Source organism: Ursus maritimus, unplaced genomic scaffold, assembly GCF_017311325.1.
Source record: "Ursus maritimus isolate PB19 unplaced genomic scaffold, ASM1731132v1 scaffold_3, whole genome shotgun sequence".
In the NCBI taxonomy this organism is placed as follows: Eukaryota; Metazoa; Chordata; class Mammalia; order Carnivora; family Ursidae; genus Ursus; species Ursus maritimus.
Genome location: NW_024425563.1, coordinates 27,579,826 through 27,596,827, shown reverse-complemented (window position 1 = coordinate 27,596,827; position 17,002 = coordinate 27,579,826). Strand labels below are relative to the sequence as shown.

General features: G+C 42.0%; 1 protein-coding gene across 3 annotated transcripts in view; it reads right to left on the bottom strand.

Moving 5' to 3' along the window:
* The window catches only part of CADPS2 (calcium dependent secretion activator 2), a 528,567-nt gene that overhangs the window by 510,695 nt on the left and 870 nt on the right, over nucleotides 1-17,002 (bottom strand). The window lies entirely within an intron of this gene.

The following is a 17,002-nucleotide window of genomic DNA, read 5'->3' as shown; positions in this document are numbered from 1 at the left end:
AGTTCTACGTGGATGAATAAGTGTGCTAAGAAAGTGATTAAGACAGTAAGGAGCGGCCTCACCTTAAAAAACAAAAACAACACACCACCACCACCCTTTGTCCATCACAAGTTCACAAAAAGTACAAATTTCCTTGGGTTAGAGAGTATGCCTATAGCCAGACTGAATTAACAAGTACCTAGCACAACAAACTTTTAAAGCTAAGAGATTTTAACATATTAGAACTCTCTAAAGCCACCATTAAAAACATGAGAAAGGAAAAAAATCGGTCTTTAAAAACGAAACCAGACTTCAAACTTTTTCATTAGCAACACTGGAAGCTGGAAGAATATGCATTAATGCCTTCAAAGTTCCAAGGGAGGAGGATTTCAACCCAGATTTCAATGCCCAGTCAATTTCTCTATCAACACAAAAATTTCAAGCCGACATAGATTCAGAAAATTTGTCACTCTTTCAAAGGTGCATGTGAAAAGGTTCAAATAATATTAGGAAATGGGAACACGAGGTCTTCAACTCACAAGAACCATGAAAAGAGAATCCCAACTCTCAACCTGTTGTTAAGCTGAGAGTTCACATTAGCGTAAAGCAGAGGAAGGCTCCAGGGAAGACAGATGTGGGGGTGGGGGAAGAGGTAAAGAGATCAACAAGCCATTAGAACAGTCATCTCCAAACCTCAGACATCCCACGTGCTAGATTTCCCCCTTTGCTCTCCAGATCCATTTTCCCCTATCATCTACCCAGCTCTGTGGCTTCTAGGACTAATAGGCCTTAACAGCCAAGCATGTTTGCTCTTCGGCTTCTCTTTGGGATTCCCTTTTTATGAGGGACCCGCACAAAATCAGAGAGGGAAGTACAAGCCAACAGGAGACCATCTCTGGGCTCACTCGCTATGATGCCCCCTTTGGCCACAACTCTCCCCTCCTCCTGGAGACCAGAGCCTCTGATTACTCCCACACCATTGGTTCCCAGTCAGCTCAGGCCTGAGTTCCCTCCATCTGCCCATGGAGGCCTACAGACAGTAAAGTCTTCCCTCTGTTAACTCTGAAGGCTTCCCCACCCCTCATTGGTTCCCTTAAAGCTGCCTGACCCTGTCATTTGTGAGTTGCCCCTTAGTGTGACAGTGATTTCCCACTGGGCCCTGACTTGTAAGTCTCCCCCCTTTAGAAAGAGAACCCTTTTGGTACACAGAAGTGAAATTTATCACTAGTTATAGAACTTGCTCATATTTTCACAAATACAACATCCTAACTGGAAAAAGATGAAAGGAAAGAACATTTCAGATGTAAGTGCTTAGGCATAGCTGGTCTAAGAAAATCAACTAGACACATACCCACGTATATAACGCAGACGTCTAAGGTAAAGGAGGTAGTATTTAACCGGAATGTTCTCAACACTACTCCTTTTTGATATTTTCAAGGGTTCAATAGTTCACGTATCCATAAAAATCCAGGAGAATGGAACAAATCAAAAGAAAAGCAGACACAAAGGTGGACACGAGCATCCTGTATTAGAAACAATCACAAGCACCATTGCTGTCAGTGATATTTCTTCAACAGGATGAGCAATTCTCAGGAAAACTCCTAAAAAAAAAAAAAAAAAAAAAATTGAATCTTTCCCCAAATTTACCCAGAAGTTGTACTTCTAGGAAGAGCGTACATATTAAACCCACACAAAAGACACTTTCTACTTTATAAAAAGCTCTACTCTAGGCTCAAATAACCATAGGCAGCCTTTACCTACATAAATGCCCAGAAGGACATTCAAATGCTATGTAGGATGAAAGACAAATCGTCATGCATTTCAGATTTTCTAGAATCCCTGGACCCCACCCACTAAATACCAGTAGCGACACCCCAGTCACAGAGAAAACCAACATACCCTATAAAATTTTTTTTAAATGTCTGCTGGTGGTATTTACCATCCCCACTGACAAACGCTGGTTTATAATTTGCAACTTAAGGAGACAACGGAGACAAAATAGAGAAATAAGAACTCCAAGAAAAGCTTCAAGTTTTAGAAGAAATGCAACTAATGCGTACTGGGTGGTTTCACAGTGAAAGATAGTCTGGATATCAACTCCACTAAGTAGCTTGCAGGTTCTAGAGTCAACTGCTCAAAGTACAGAAGTCTTAGGGATTCTTAAATTCCACATAAATGATGGGCCCTGAAGTTACACAGTGAGTTTTCAGGTCAAAGATCCTTTCAAATTTTTAACCTGGTCACTTCTTGTAGCAGTGCAATACTCAATGGCTTCCCAAACTTAAATTCTGAACATCTTAACACTACCTACAGAATGTAGGTGAGTTTGCCCATGCCTACCGCTCCATATTCATGCCTTCCCCACTTTCCAGTTCTCATCCCCACTCTAGCCACCGTCACTTCGCCGCTGTTCTTCCTAAGCTAATTTTATTCCACTTCAAAGCTCTCCGTACTTGCAGTTAATGCCATCTGGATGTTCTTTCATCCACCCTATACCCCATTTTCAAGTGGCTCAAGTACTTTTGCTTCATTCAACCATTACCTGCTCCTCGGGGATCCGTTCCCTGACCACCCTACCCAAAATAGCCATGGATGTCAAACCCACTTCCACAGTCAGCATCCCTTAATGCTTATATATGTACTTGTTGATAATCCTCTCCTCTACTAGAGGTTTCATTAGGCTGTTTTGTCCACACCCACACCCCCAGTGCCTAAAATAGAGCTTACTACACAATGCCTATTTAAATATGGCCTCAATACTTGCTGCCGAAATGTAATAGGCTTTATAGAACATTTTTCTAAGTGAAAATGAGAAAACAGAAAAACACCCTTTGAAGATTTACGCCATGCCAGGCACGGTGCTAGGTACTTTTAAGAAGTTTTCTATGATCTTCACAGCATCTTGAAGTATCCATCCTCTAGAGATGACAAGGGCAGAACCCTGCTCTGCTACAGCTAGGGGCCTCCCATAAACAAGAGTAAAAGAAAGGCGAAGGGGACAACACGGGAGGGGAGAGAGATTACCAACAAGCTAAGAATATTAGCCAACCTCCATCCCAGTTTTGATTTACGTATTCCAGCATTTGCACAAAGCCTTTGACAGTTTTACACGCAATTGAAATTTTAGAGCTACTAAACTCAGTAAATACCAATTAACATCAACGATCTGCTATTCATAGAGGAGGTAATGTAGATCTCCGTTGTACCACATTTGAAACCTAGGCTTACCGATACTTTTAATCTCACTTTCATAAAGCACAATACATATGCATGTACATCTATACGTTTATATTTATATCATTCCTCTACACAACAGTCTATACAAAGAACAGCACTGAAGCTTAGTTTGGGGTGGCAAAGCCACCATGTATAACTCAAGCTGTTCGTCAGATAGTGTAAGAAAGGCTGAATTCAGCATATAAATTACAGCTTAGAAAGAACATGAGAAGTGGATTGTGAAATTAAACCTAAAACAAGTTGGTAGTGTCATCTCTGTATCGCTGAATCCAAGTAACCTTTCCGATCCCCATCTTCCTTGGCCTCCCAGTAGCACTTGTCATTGTTCTCTACTTCATTGTATTAAATAGTTCTTTCCTCAGTTTGTAATACAGACCATGCTAGCTTCCTTCTAGATCAGCTGCCCCTTCTCCATTTCCTTTGTCAGCTCAACCTTCCCTCCCTCTTAAATCCTGAAGTTCTAAGACATTAAAACCTCTTTGCTGGATTCACTTTTCTACCACATCACCCAAGTCCCTGCTTTCAATTACAATCCACGTGACAATTCTCAAATTTACCTCTTGTACCCAAATCTCTCCTGAACTCCAAACTGTCCTTTTGATCTCTTATTTGAAGGACCACAAATTAAACATCTCATGTATTAGATTTTAGCTCCCTTATGCCTTAATCTGTACCAGATTAAGCTGATATCCCCACATCACTTCTCTCACAAATTTTAAGAGTAAAAAAAGAAAGTCCGAAGCCTAGGATTTATAGAAATTCTTATGGGCTTGTATGCTTGAACCACAATTATGAAAAATTAAGGTCATTTGGATATTTTGGCCTCCCCCAGTCATTTTAGGTTTACTGTTCTATCATGGCAAGCAGAGAGGCCCTCTAGCTGAGGCAGGGATGAGAGAACAAGAACATGCCTTCTAGCTCCCTACCTCCCACTGCTCAAGAATAAAGTCCTTCTGCTTAGGAGGACCAGAGCTTCACAAATGTAGGTAATAGTGGTCTTGTTATAGTTCAGAATGGTTCCTGAGGACACTCAGCATTTTGTAAGCCTTTTTGGCTAACTCAGAGTTTGGAGTTTTAGATATTTTTCTAGAGAACTAAATTAAAATAAGATTCTCATCTCTAAATAAAATTTGGAATAGAGTTCCTTAAATTTGTGGAAGTAATAAAAATACAGGTTTCACAGAATTTTCCTATCTTCCAATATTCATGCAGATACACGAAAGTATCTTTAAAGGAAGCACTGCAGACTGAATATAAAATTGAGATCCATTCAGATGAATGTCAACTTCATAATCCATGAAGAAAACTAGAGACATAAGCTTCTTAAAACACACACATGGTCTGCCCAGTGAATCAGAACAGTAAGTACAACCATGAGGAAGGCGTAAGATTTATAACCTGTCACTCTACCTGTCCCTGGCCCCAGGATGTGAGAGTTCAAATGCCATAAAGACAAAACAAAAAAAAGCAAAGGAAACCAAAAACACAGAAAATGGAAAATAAGCTGGATACATTGGCAATGACGTTTCAAACTCTTATAAAAGGCTAGGCAAAAACTGTTGTATTAGTTTTTCTCAATATAAAATAATCTCAAAGTGTGTGTGCACACATGCATATGCAGATGTAGGTTTAAAAACAGGAGTAGGCATATTATGGTTATCAGTATCTGATAACTCCAACAGCTTAGTTTCAACTTTAAAGTTGGACAAAGTAGAATTCTCATCCAATGCCATACTAGATGAATCAAAACCGTGAAAAGCAACTCCCTTTAAGTATATACATATCTTTATCCTATTAGGAATCTGGCATCAAAACTTAAGAGTTAAATTCTTCTGGAAATAGATACAATTATAGCTGGATAATGTAGTCACTATAAAGATGACCAATAAGATGGGAATGATTACTATAATGTTAATTAGATGTATTCAACCCTAAAGTCAAAAATTTGCCACATGATTTATGATATAAAGTAACTTAATACTAATTGGGGTGTTGGGAGGCTCAGCTGGTTACACATCAGATTCGATTTCACCTCAGTTCATGATCTTGGGGATCATGGAATCAAGCCCCGCGTGGGGCTCCGCAGCAGCAAGGGATCTGCCTGAGATTCTCTCCCTGCGCACCCCAGCCCTACACTCAAAAAAAAAAAAAAAAAAAAAAAAAATTTATATATATATATAAAAAATTTTAAAAATAAAAAAATTTTAAAAACTTAATACTAGTTATACTACAAATAGTTCAGTGAACAACACTGTTAACATAAAATTAGAAGTTAAAGAAAACTTCAAAACTAGAAATTTTTAAATATTCTAGTTAACAATGTTCATACTGGTTCAAGAGAAATAATATTTAGCAAATTTCATATTACAGACTGATGCCAAATTGTATCTAGAGGTAAATTCATAGCTTTATATACTTTCATTTTACTACAAAGCAGAAAAGGATCCTATTTAAGCTGCCAGATTACAGAGCCACATTTATCTCTTACTCAGCCCCTCCCCCCAAAAAACCTTAGGAAAATAGAAACTATAAAACAAAGTTTATGAAGTTAACATGTATATTTATAAAAACAAGTTATCTGGGCTAATGGATTTTTTAAAGATTTTTTATTTATTCATTTGAGAGCACGCATGCGAGTAAGAGCAAGCAAGAGCACAAGCTGCGACAGGGTCCGACGGAAAGGGAAAAGCAGGCTCCCCGTTGAGCAGGGAACCCAACTTGGGGCTCAATCCCAGGACCCCAGGATAATGACCTGAACCAAAGTCAGACACTTAGCTGAGTCACCCAGTCACCCCTCAATTTTTTTTAAGAGAATTAAATCTGAAGACTGAAAACTGTATAGAAAACAAACAAGATATGTCCAACTATGTTAATATACCTGAAAACCTAGAAATGGCCAATTCTCTGGTCATGATCATATTTTTTTTGTTTTAAAGATTTTATTTGACAGAGAGACAGCCAGCGAGAGGGAACACAAGCAGGGGGAGTGGGAGAGGAAGCAGCAGGCTCCCAGCGGAGGAGCCCCATGCGGAGCTGGATCTCAGAACACCGGGATCACGCCCTGAGCCAAAGGCAGACGCTTAACAACTGAGCCACCCAGGCACCCCTGATCCTTGTATTTGAATGTGGAATAAGGAGAGTATCTAATAAAGAAAAATCCAAAATAGATTCTGGACATAGTTAATTTCATGAGTGAATTCTTTCTGTCAAACAAGCATCTGCTACCTTACATACAAGAAAAAAAAAAAAAACTGAGCAAATATAATCCTCACTTAATACTTCCTTAAAAAAAAAAAAAAAATCAAACCTGTTATGCCAGCCAGCAGAGAAAACGATAGGACCTTTCTGAATACAGGCCAAAAAAACAACAACAAAAAAAAAGTCCAGGGAACTGGAAATCAAGTGTCTTAAAAGTCACAATCAGGGAGCATTTACCCCAGAAATGTAAATATGGTTTAACAATATGAAAACTAGTCACATCAGTAAAATTAAGTTAGGCAATTACCTCAACTGATGCCAAGTAATTTGATAACATTCAAAGTCAATTCCTGATATCTTTATCCTCTTAACATAATAGAGTAAAAATTAATATCCTAGAATACTAACAATATATTCCTTGGTATGATATCAAAAGCATTCCTCAGTAAAGCCTGGATCAAGACAAAGGTATGGCAAAAAATTCACTGTTTTGAACATTTTTTCTGGTGACAAAGAGAAAAGGTAGAGCTACTGAATAGGACAAGTCATTACTATTAGAGGTTTCAACCATCCACACAATCTAGAAAGATCGGTAATCATGACTGAAATGATTAGTGTACGTAACATGATCAGTTAAAATGTAGTTTAGGGGTGCCTGGATGGCTCATTGGTTAAGCGTCTGCTCAGGTCATGATCCCAGTGTCCTGGGATCCAGCCCCTCACAGGGCTCCCTGCTCAGCGGGGAGCCTGCTTATCCCTCTCCTCCCCCCACCCCCTGCTTGTGCTTTCACTCCCGCTCTCTGCCCCTTTCTCAAAAAAAAATGAAGTTTAAAAAAAAACCACACACACAAACGAAGTTTAGAATTTAGCAGTAATAGAAAAAGCCACAATAAAAAATTGTAAAATGTTTAAGAATAACCTCGGTTATAAACCTCGTTCTACATAACAAAACCTACAAGACATCACAAAGACATAAGAGGCTTTACTAAGCGAAGAGATGTTTATGTTGCTAGAAGACTGAATTTAGTAAAATAGTTTCCCAATAGTCTTAAAAAAAAAAAAAATCTAGTCTGGATTATCTGCATTAGTAGGCACTAAACTAAGCACTTTATATGACATCCGATTTAATTATAACAAGAGTTTTATGTGGCCATTACCCCCATTTTACAAATGAAAAAGCCAGGAGACAGGAAATGCTTCCCGCATACAATGCAGACACTACTGAAGAATGAAGCCCAGGCCATCTGAAGACAATGATCTCCTAGCTGCTGTACCGCTACAAAAAAAAAAAAAAAAAAAAAAAAAAAAAAAGGTGGGGGGTGGAGAATAGAATGAAAAGAATTTGACAAATGGGAACTAATCCCATCAGGTTATTAAAATACAGGATGATCCTAAATCAAAATTCTATAGTAGCAACAGGAAGAAGTAGATCAATTAGAATAGGTAACCTAGAGAAAGATATAAAAACATACACAGTCTAAGTTATTGAACACTAGCCGGTGAGGGGATTTCTGCTTGTTTTATTCTTTACCGTATTTCCAAAGCATCTAATAGTGTTACAGGCTCAATAAATATTTGACCAATGAGTTAGTGAAGGAAGCAATATGAACTTGCCTTACAGCTCAGTAGTGGAAATAGACCATAATCAATTAGGCTGCAAGAATTGCTTAGCCATTTAGGGGAATAAGTCAACTCCTTGCTTCAAATAATTCTAAATGGGAAGTTGAAGACACGTAAGGTTTTTTAAAACAAAACAAAACAAAACAAAACAAAACACGAAGTAGATCTACACACTGAGACAGATTATAGAAACCCCCTCCTCCAAGGAATAGATCTTCAACATACTGATGAGTTCACCTCAGTAAAACCAGTATCTCAACAGAAAAATGGGAAAAGGAGGTTAGACCATACAGATACATTCATCCTCACAATCAGCAGAGAGCAAGTTAACGATCATCTTAGCTACCAGACTGGAGAGAGAGCCTTTAAATTGTTCATACCCTTTGCCCTAGTAACATTTTCATTATGAAGATTCATCACTCACTTGAAGGTTAGAAAAGGAAAATATTCAAATCATGAGGTTTACACAGTGATATAAAGTTTCAAGACGACCATCAATGACTCTCAAACGCAAACCAACCATTAATGCTATTTTTTTAAATTTAAGGTATAGTGGACACACAATGTTTCAGGTATACAACACTGACTTGACACTACTGTAATTTGAAATAGGTTTCCCATCCTGTCTACCCAATGCTAAAATTTTGCCAAAAGACTGCACAGAAAAATATCAAAACACTTAAAACTGTTTAAAGAAATTTAAGTACTTCACTTAGAAGACATTTAAGAAGGTCTTCTGAAGTTTACTTTTTGAAAGACTTTTATGCACTACCACTATGTACGCAGGGGAAGTATTCCTCCCACTCGTGATCTTGAAAGACCTCGGTGAAATTTACTCTTCAGTTAGGCATTCCTCAGTGTCAGCTCCTACTGAGATTTCACGATACTCTCCCAGTTTATTTTGGGATGGAAGGCAACACCCAGGCTTACCCTGAGCATCCTAGATTTTCTGTTGCTAATTCTGATCTGTGGTTTTATAGTGAATTACACAATTGCAAATGCAATTTAATCCCCTCTAGCATATTACCTAAAGACCTTTTAGAAGTCTAATACGTACTGGTTTCCCATTATTGATTCAATAAAGTCTAGATTATTTGGATAGGTTTTTTTCCTCACTTAGAGCATCCCTGCTGCCTCTACCTTCATATGGAATACTGGTTTAATTACTCAGTAACCTCACTACTGCAAATACTTTCACCTTGCCCAGGTTAAAAGAAGCCCAGTTCGCTGTAGCTTTAACAAGTAGCGGATCTCAACCTTGGTTGTACACTGGAATCACCTAGGAAGCTTTAAGACTACAACCTCTGATCGATTTCATTAGTCAGGGGTACAACTTGGATGATGGGATTCGTGAAGAACTCTCCAGGTAATTCTAATACACAGTTAAAGAAAAATCACAGGTTTTTGTTCTGGGGTTTGTTTTTTAAAGAAAGGAAATCCTACCGAACTCCTTAGCCGATTTTGAAGCAAAGGGACCAAAACAGTAGCCCTAAAATAAAGGGTTACTAATTTAGGACAGCAGTTTCACAATTTGATTCCTAAACATTAACTTTGAGGAAGGTGTCCTTTATTCCAGTGATACATCCACTATTTACAGTTATGAGGACTTTTATAGCCTAAAAATTGAAGCAGCAGTTAACATAGGACTATGTGACCCATGACTTCCTTCCCAAAGATCTAAATCAATTTGAAATGCATATAAAATCGTACAATCACTCAAGAGACCTGCCTCACTACCAAATAACTGGTAGGATTTTCCATTCAGAATTTCCGTATTTCATAACCTGGCAATCGACTTCCATTTTAAAGTTCTTCAATGACCTTACAAACTTATCCTGTGAGCGTACAAGGGAATGGTTTCCATTAAAAGAAAAAAAAAACTGATTCTGTTATTTTATCTCACTTTATAAGCAGTCATTACATATCACAATTACAGCTGATTTCATTTTTGAAATAAGCAAACCCCAGTATCAATCCATTTGAGTTCTCAGTAGCACAACTCATTCCATTAAGTGTTATGGTCTCAAGATAGCCTGTAGAGGGTTAAAGGAACTGAAGCAACGCATATCTTCCCGAGATCCTGCTAAAGTCGAAGTCTGAGGATGCTTTAATGCGGTTCCCACCTCACTCCCCAGAGGACAACGTATTCCGTTTTGTTTTTAAGATTTATTGGACAGAGACAGCGAGAGAGGGAACACCAACAGGGGGAGTGGGAGAGGGAGAAGCAGGCTTCCCGCTGAGCAGGGAGTCACATGTGTGGCTCAATCCCAGGACCCGGGGATCACGGCCTGAGCCGAAGGCAGACGCTTAATAACTGAGCCACCCAGGCGCCCCTGTATTCCCAGTTATTAAAAGCCAACATAACCCATCCCTCCTACATTTGCACCATCAGGTACCAAAGCCCAAGGAGCACATAGGATGAATTATCCTAACTCCCAAAGAGGGTGGCCTAAGACTTTCACATCTGCTGGAAACCCACTAACAAAACAAGGCCTACTACTGGGTTCCTACAAGGTTTGTCTCGGGTTTGCTAGCGGCATTGACAAAGTTTCACTCCCTAGTCCTTAATTCTGTACCAACAGGTATTACCAGTTTTTATGGCTTTCTGTACAAGGGGGAGGGATCCTGGAGATCTCAGCAAGCATTGAGGGGGGGGGGATGTCTCGGTGGCTCAGTTGAATGTCTGACCCCTGGTTTCAGCTCAGGTCATGGCTTCAGGGTCGCAAGATTGAGCCCCACATCAGGCTCCAGTTAGAGGGTGTCTGCTTGGGATTCTCTCTCTGCCCCCTTCCATGCACACTCGTTCTCTAAAATAAAGCTAAAAAACCTGTTTAAACATATTAGCATCCATGGGGCGCCTGGGTAGTGCAGTCCTTAAGCGTGTGCCTTCGGCTCAAGGGCATGATCCTGGCATTCCGGGATCGAGTCCCACATCGGGTTCCTCCACTGGGAGCCTGCTTCTTCCTCTCCCACTCCCCTGTGTTCCCTCTCTCGTTGGCTGTCACATAAATAAAATCTTTAAAAAAATAAAAATATTAGCATCCAAAGACTTACTTTGCTTTTATTATCGTTCTCCAAACTACACCTAATTCTGAGACATAAGACTAAATTGGGACACTTCCATGTATCCAGAGGAGTTTTTACAGGATACACAGAGAATGCATCAAGGCCACAGTTGTAGCTTAGGCACCAATGAGGCAACACAGCACTAAGACAAGGACTCCTAGCAAAAGGTAAGGGATTCTCAACCTTTGCAAGTCTGTAGGGTTTTTTCCTAGAAAACTCTCCCTTAACTTGGCAGATTATCTAAGCCGTCATTATGTTAAGAACATAAGGGACTATCATTTCCAGAAAGAGAACAGCCGTTTTATTGTAATAGAACATTCGGATGTCAGAGTTTTAGGAAAAAGCCCACTGTATTTTTTTTTTTCCACCCAATACTATTTCCCTACAATGCACTCTTCCTGATCAGTTTTACCTAATGAACTTTTCCCGCATCTGATTTCACATTTGCATACACTTCTCAAACTCAATTAGAGGAAAATTATGCGAAGTGGGAATGATTATATATGAAGTTTTAACAAGTCACAATTTAGTGTGATTACAGTGGTCCTACACATAAAATGCAAAGAACGATAGGATTCATATACAAAGTTATTAGGTACAAGTTTTAATTCCTGCTTATTTCTAAATAGTTGGCTCCTTTACTAAATTCAATGAAAGCAAAAACTGCAACCATTCACTAGAAACCTACAGACCCAGCTTAACTATTCACACTTTAAGTCCTATACACATAGGATATGGTTGTAAGTGGAGACCTGTAGTCTAAGCCCGTATCTATAGGGGTGAATGTACTTAACCTCTGCTATGGTGGTCATTATGTTTGTCAGACTCTTCCTACCTTCTAACCACCAGACACTGTTTTTCCTACAGGGTCTCTAGGTTTTTCTAAAGGCTCAACAAATTGCCTTTATAATTTGTCTTATGAAGAAACATTTGCTTAACTGTGTCACTGGTTAAAGGTGGGATCAGTATTGAAATTACGAAAGATCTAGAGTCAAAGTTTATTGCTGTAGTGTTCTGAGGGTGCAAAAGTAATCAAGGTAAATAAGCATCAGGCTCAGACACTTAGCTGAAGCCCTTTTGCCATTTGTGGTTACTTCAAGTTTGTATCACGTCTGAACCCCTGGATACGTTGGTTTAGGTGGTGTGACCACCTGGTATGAAGTTTTGTCAGTACCTCGGTCCACCCTCACCTCCAGAGTTTTCTGTAAAGCCATCCGTAGTCACAGGGCCTACCTGGCATACACCGGCCACTGATTCCTACGAGTTGAAGTTTTCCAGCCAAAAAGCAAAGAAAAGCATGTTTTAGTCAACTGAGTTTAATGCGACTAAGCTTTCTCAATCCATGGATAAAACCCCTTTGTGGGCCTTCCAGCTACCACCACCATGAAAAACCCCACATACAAAAAAAACAGAGGCTCAGCTCTAGTTCACTAAAACTCACCTGCCCTTAAGAGAGCTAGGACAGTCAAGGTAAGGCTCTATCATTTATGAAATGAAGAGCCTTTCCGATCTCAGTTTAAGAGTTTCTAAAATTCTTGGGGCGCCTGGGTGGTGCAGTCGTTAAGCGTCTGCCTTTGGCTCAGGGCGTGATCCCAGGGTTCTGGGATCGAGCCCCACATCAGGCTCCTCGGCTAGGAGCCTGCTTCTTGCTCTCCCACTCCCCCTGCTTGTGTTCCTGCTCTCGCTGGCTGTCTCTGTCAAATAAATAAGATCTTTTAAAAAAAAGTTTCTAAAATTCTTGAAGTTTTGAGTAAGCAGCAATCCGCATTTCAACATCTAAGCCTTTAAATCCTTTTACTAAACTACTTGAAGATACAGAATAAAAATATACGATGGATTAGTGATTTTGCAATTATGTTTTTATAGAACCCAACTGTATAATTCAAGACTTAAAGTTTTTGGCATTAATTGACTTGTGCATCAAATTCACAAGAATGTAAATCCCCACTTCACTGTCCTAGGGCGAAACCTACTGCCAAAAAATGCTCCAATTCTTCAGTAAGCAGTATATTTTTAAAAAAAAAAAAAAAAAAAAAAAAATCACCACACGTGGAGCCTTTTGAGTAAGGGAAATACATACTCAGACTGTTATATGGCCTCCCTTTAATGAAAATTCACAGAAATTAATGTGACCAAATGCAATGCTCTCAACATTTACAGAATTGAAGTCTCCAAGCATTCCAAACATTTTTCGCAGAGATTAGAGCAGGGTTTCGTTGTCTGGTTTTGGTAACACCTGGACAAGGTTATAACAATAGTTTTAGTATGGTGAATGTACCTGTTTGAAAGTTCAAGTTCTGTAGAAACTTTTTAAGTAGTCCGATCTGCAGCTATAAACAAGTGAAAGTTTCAGTAACAAAATGGGACAAGTAAGCACAGTAACAGCTACTGGTGACCTTTTACAGAAGCACAAGTCCGAACAGGAATACCCTTAGTTTAACCATACACTTTTATGTTTTAATACACTAACAAGCTGGAATGCAATATGAATGATCAAAGTGATGGCTGGAGGACATTCAGAAGCATAGAAGACCACTCAAAATGTAAGTCAAAAATTACTTACACTTCGTTAAGGACTACTGAAGTTGAAAGCTGCTTGACCTACGGAGTGGAGAAGCAATAGGTGACTGCAATACAAGCAACGGTGAGGAAGTACTTACCTAGGAATGGAACAGAAGGTGCACAAGAACTCCATGGGGAACTCACTGACCTGAGGAATGGTGGCTTCAATCATGCCAAGTGGTTTGAGATTAGGAAACGGTGCCTGGATAAATTGCTCTCCTCCAAAATGAGGAGTCTACTTAGAGGATAACAACATCTTTTCCAGCTCTAGCATTGTGACTGAATTACCTACAGGGTTAGGTTCTGGAAGGGTCTGTGTAATTAGGCAACAGCCGTGGAGAATCCTTCCATAAGTACTCCTGGAGAATGAAGGGTTCGAAACAGCTTCTTTAGCTGTGTTTTTAAAGGCTGGATAAATGGGGGTGGGAGGGTGGCGGGAAGACTGCCTTTAGTGGAAGCTATAGTGCTGTTTCAGATGGCAATTCAGAAGCTCTCCAGATTTTTAAGAAATGCCTCACATGCTTAATACTTCAAAAAACACCTATGCATCCAGATATACCTTGGGCAAAGTAGAAGCTCTCTGGGTCTCCACATACTGTCCAACTAAGGAGATGGTTAAATTTCTACTGAACCTTTAGGTTCAACATTCTATTAGAAAGATCTCCTAGACATGTTTTATTTGAAACATTTACCCAAGTAGGACAATTTGAGTTAGGACTTTCATCTGTTACAGTACATTAGACCCCTAGAATCCGGTTAAAACTAAAGTTGGCAGGCATTACACCTGAAACTCCTTACCACTTCGGGATGAAGAAAAAAAACAAACGCATTTCTTACTAAGTGGCAATGCGCCAATCCTTTGTTTTTCATCAATAGTGCGTTTCATTAGGCCTGCCTAGACCAGGAATTACCAACCTGCAGTTAGTCTACAAAACTGCGTACCTTCTCCAAGGTTTGGATTTGAAGTCCAAGTTTTACAGGAGAGAAAGCTTAACTTTTTTTTTTTAAATCACGGAGGAAAAATGTCTACATCTTTGCCCTAGTGAAGACTTCTCTAGCTAATAGAGGTGGCCAGATTCCACCTGTTTCGCCTAACTACACAATCATTTACACCCAGAGCAAAGCCCAGCTCCAGCTAAACTAGGTGAACAGGAATGCGCCACCGCTGTTAGAAATTAAAGTTGACAGGAGTTGCGTTCTAACCTGGCCGGAGCTGAGCCCCACCGGGTGCAACCACCGCACAGCCGGCACTACCGGTTAGTCTCACGGATGCCAAGCTGACAGCTTCTGCCAACGGGAAGCGGGGGGCGGGGGAGGACACGTCCTTTGCAACCCGATACCCAGCCAGCCAAAGCAGGGTCTTACCCCCTCCAACCCTAAAGATTCCCTTGAACCTCGAAGACCAACAAAAATAGTACCCGCGTTGAACAAGGGCAGAGGGCAAGCGACCCAGGGGCTGTACCCGGGAGAAAACTCCAGGGAGAAAGAAGTGGCGGCCAGAGGAGGCCAGTCCTGCGTGCAACTCACCTTCTGCTGCCTCCGGGCCATATCGGTGGGCTGCTTAGCGTTGAAGGGGTACGCGATGCACCTCACCACGAGGACGTAGAGCTGCAGGCGGATCCTCCGCTCCTGCTCCTCATCCAGCTGCCTCTCGGGCTCATCTCGCCCCTCGCTGAGCACCCGAGGGAGTTTGCTCACTGTCGGCTTCGCTGCGCCGCCCGGCGCGCCCCGGCGCGTCCTTCGCTGCCCTCAGCGAAGCCGGGGCCGGGACGCTGTCCGCGTAGAGGCGCCGGCCGCCACCAGCATCTACGCGCTCTCCTCTCTTCCCAACCCTTCGTCCGACTCCTCTTCACCGGAAGACGGTCAAATCAAAGCATGGTTTGGGGTGCTCCCGCCGCTGGGCCCGCGGCCCCCAGGCGCTCATCCACGGCAGCTGCGTGCCTGCGGGTCTAAGAGAGCTTCGCGGCGTGTGTGCAGCAAGCTGGTGAACGAAAGCGTGTTCCGGTCGCGGGCTTTCTCCGGACACGTCAGAGTTAGAGAGCGGAATGTTTCCTACCACCAGGGCGAAAGGGGCGGGCAAGAACCGGGAGAAGAGGGGGGAGCCGCCGGGATTAAATAGGCGGAGTTAGCGTTGGAGGTGAACGTGAGCGCCTGGTGAATTCCTCTGCCGGCCCGGGGCCCGCCAACCCCGTGATCCTGCAACGCCCGTGGGCAGAGGCGAGGCGGCCCGAGCGCCCGGGCGCAGGTGGGGAACCTGTGGCTCCTACAACAAGCAACACGTGGAATAAAATGTTGAGCGGGCGCGGGGTCGCAGAGTGCGCGTGCGCGCGCCGCGGCTATTGCCGGGGCCCAGGTGCCGGGGCGCGCAGTTTGCAAAAGCGGGGAGGGACTGGCTGTGCAGGTTCTGAGTGCGCACACCGGGAGTTGCTTGGACTGCCTTGACCCGCCTTGACCCGCACCACACGTGCTTTTTCTCCCACGGGATTCCCGAGGAGCAGGTGGATGGGGGCCGGACAGCTGCCCCCACTCGCCCCTCCGCCCCCGGGTGAAGAGAGCGGCCAGAACATCGTTCAGACCCGAACCTGATGCCCAAGATTGAACCCAAGTGCATAAAAGTGGGGCCTGAGCAGGTCACCTCAAAATAACGTTGGGAAGAGACTTTGAAAAGTCTCTCGGTCTGCTCTGCTGCTGTTTGACTCTCTTGCTGATAGTCCAAATTACAAAGTCAGAGGAACGGTCTCGACAAGAAACAAAACAAAACACGTGAGGCTTCCTTTTTAAACTGCTTTTATTCCCGCAGACGCATGAAAAAGATTTTGTATTTGCGAAATGGCACTCAGGTACAGCTCACACGTAGCTGGACTATTTTCTAGGTTGGGATGCGGTTGACTCAAAACAGGATGTGTAGTGTAGACGTATATCCAACAAATATTTGAGCACATGCCTGGTATCCAGCACTGTTGGCGTTTGGCCGAGCCCGCGGAGCACACGGACAAACACTTGGTCATTGTTGGTTCTGGCCTCAAGTGGGCGTCTCGAGGCTGCACCTGAAGCCTGTCTTATCTGCACAGATTTTTCGGTCCCAACGCTGGAACCACCTAGGAGTTTGTTCTGATGATTCTGTTCCTGATGTTCTTAAGCCAGAGGAGAGGGGGGAAATAGGAAAAATAATGCCTTCAACACAAGGTGCGGTGTGCTGTAGCCAAGCTGGCAGGGGGAGGACGACGCTCAGGGGAAATATCACCGGGCAGGTGACACTACCAGCTCTGAGCTTGTCTACTCTGCCGCCAAAAAGCAGTCTTTCAAGCCACTTCCACGGTTAGGTACACAAGAGAGAGGC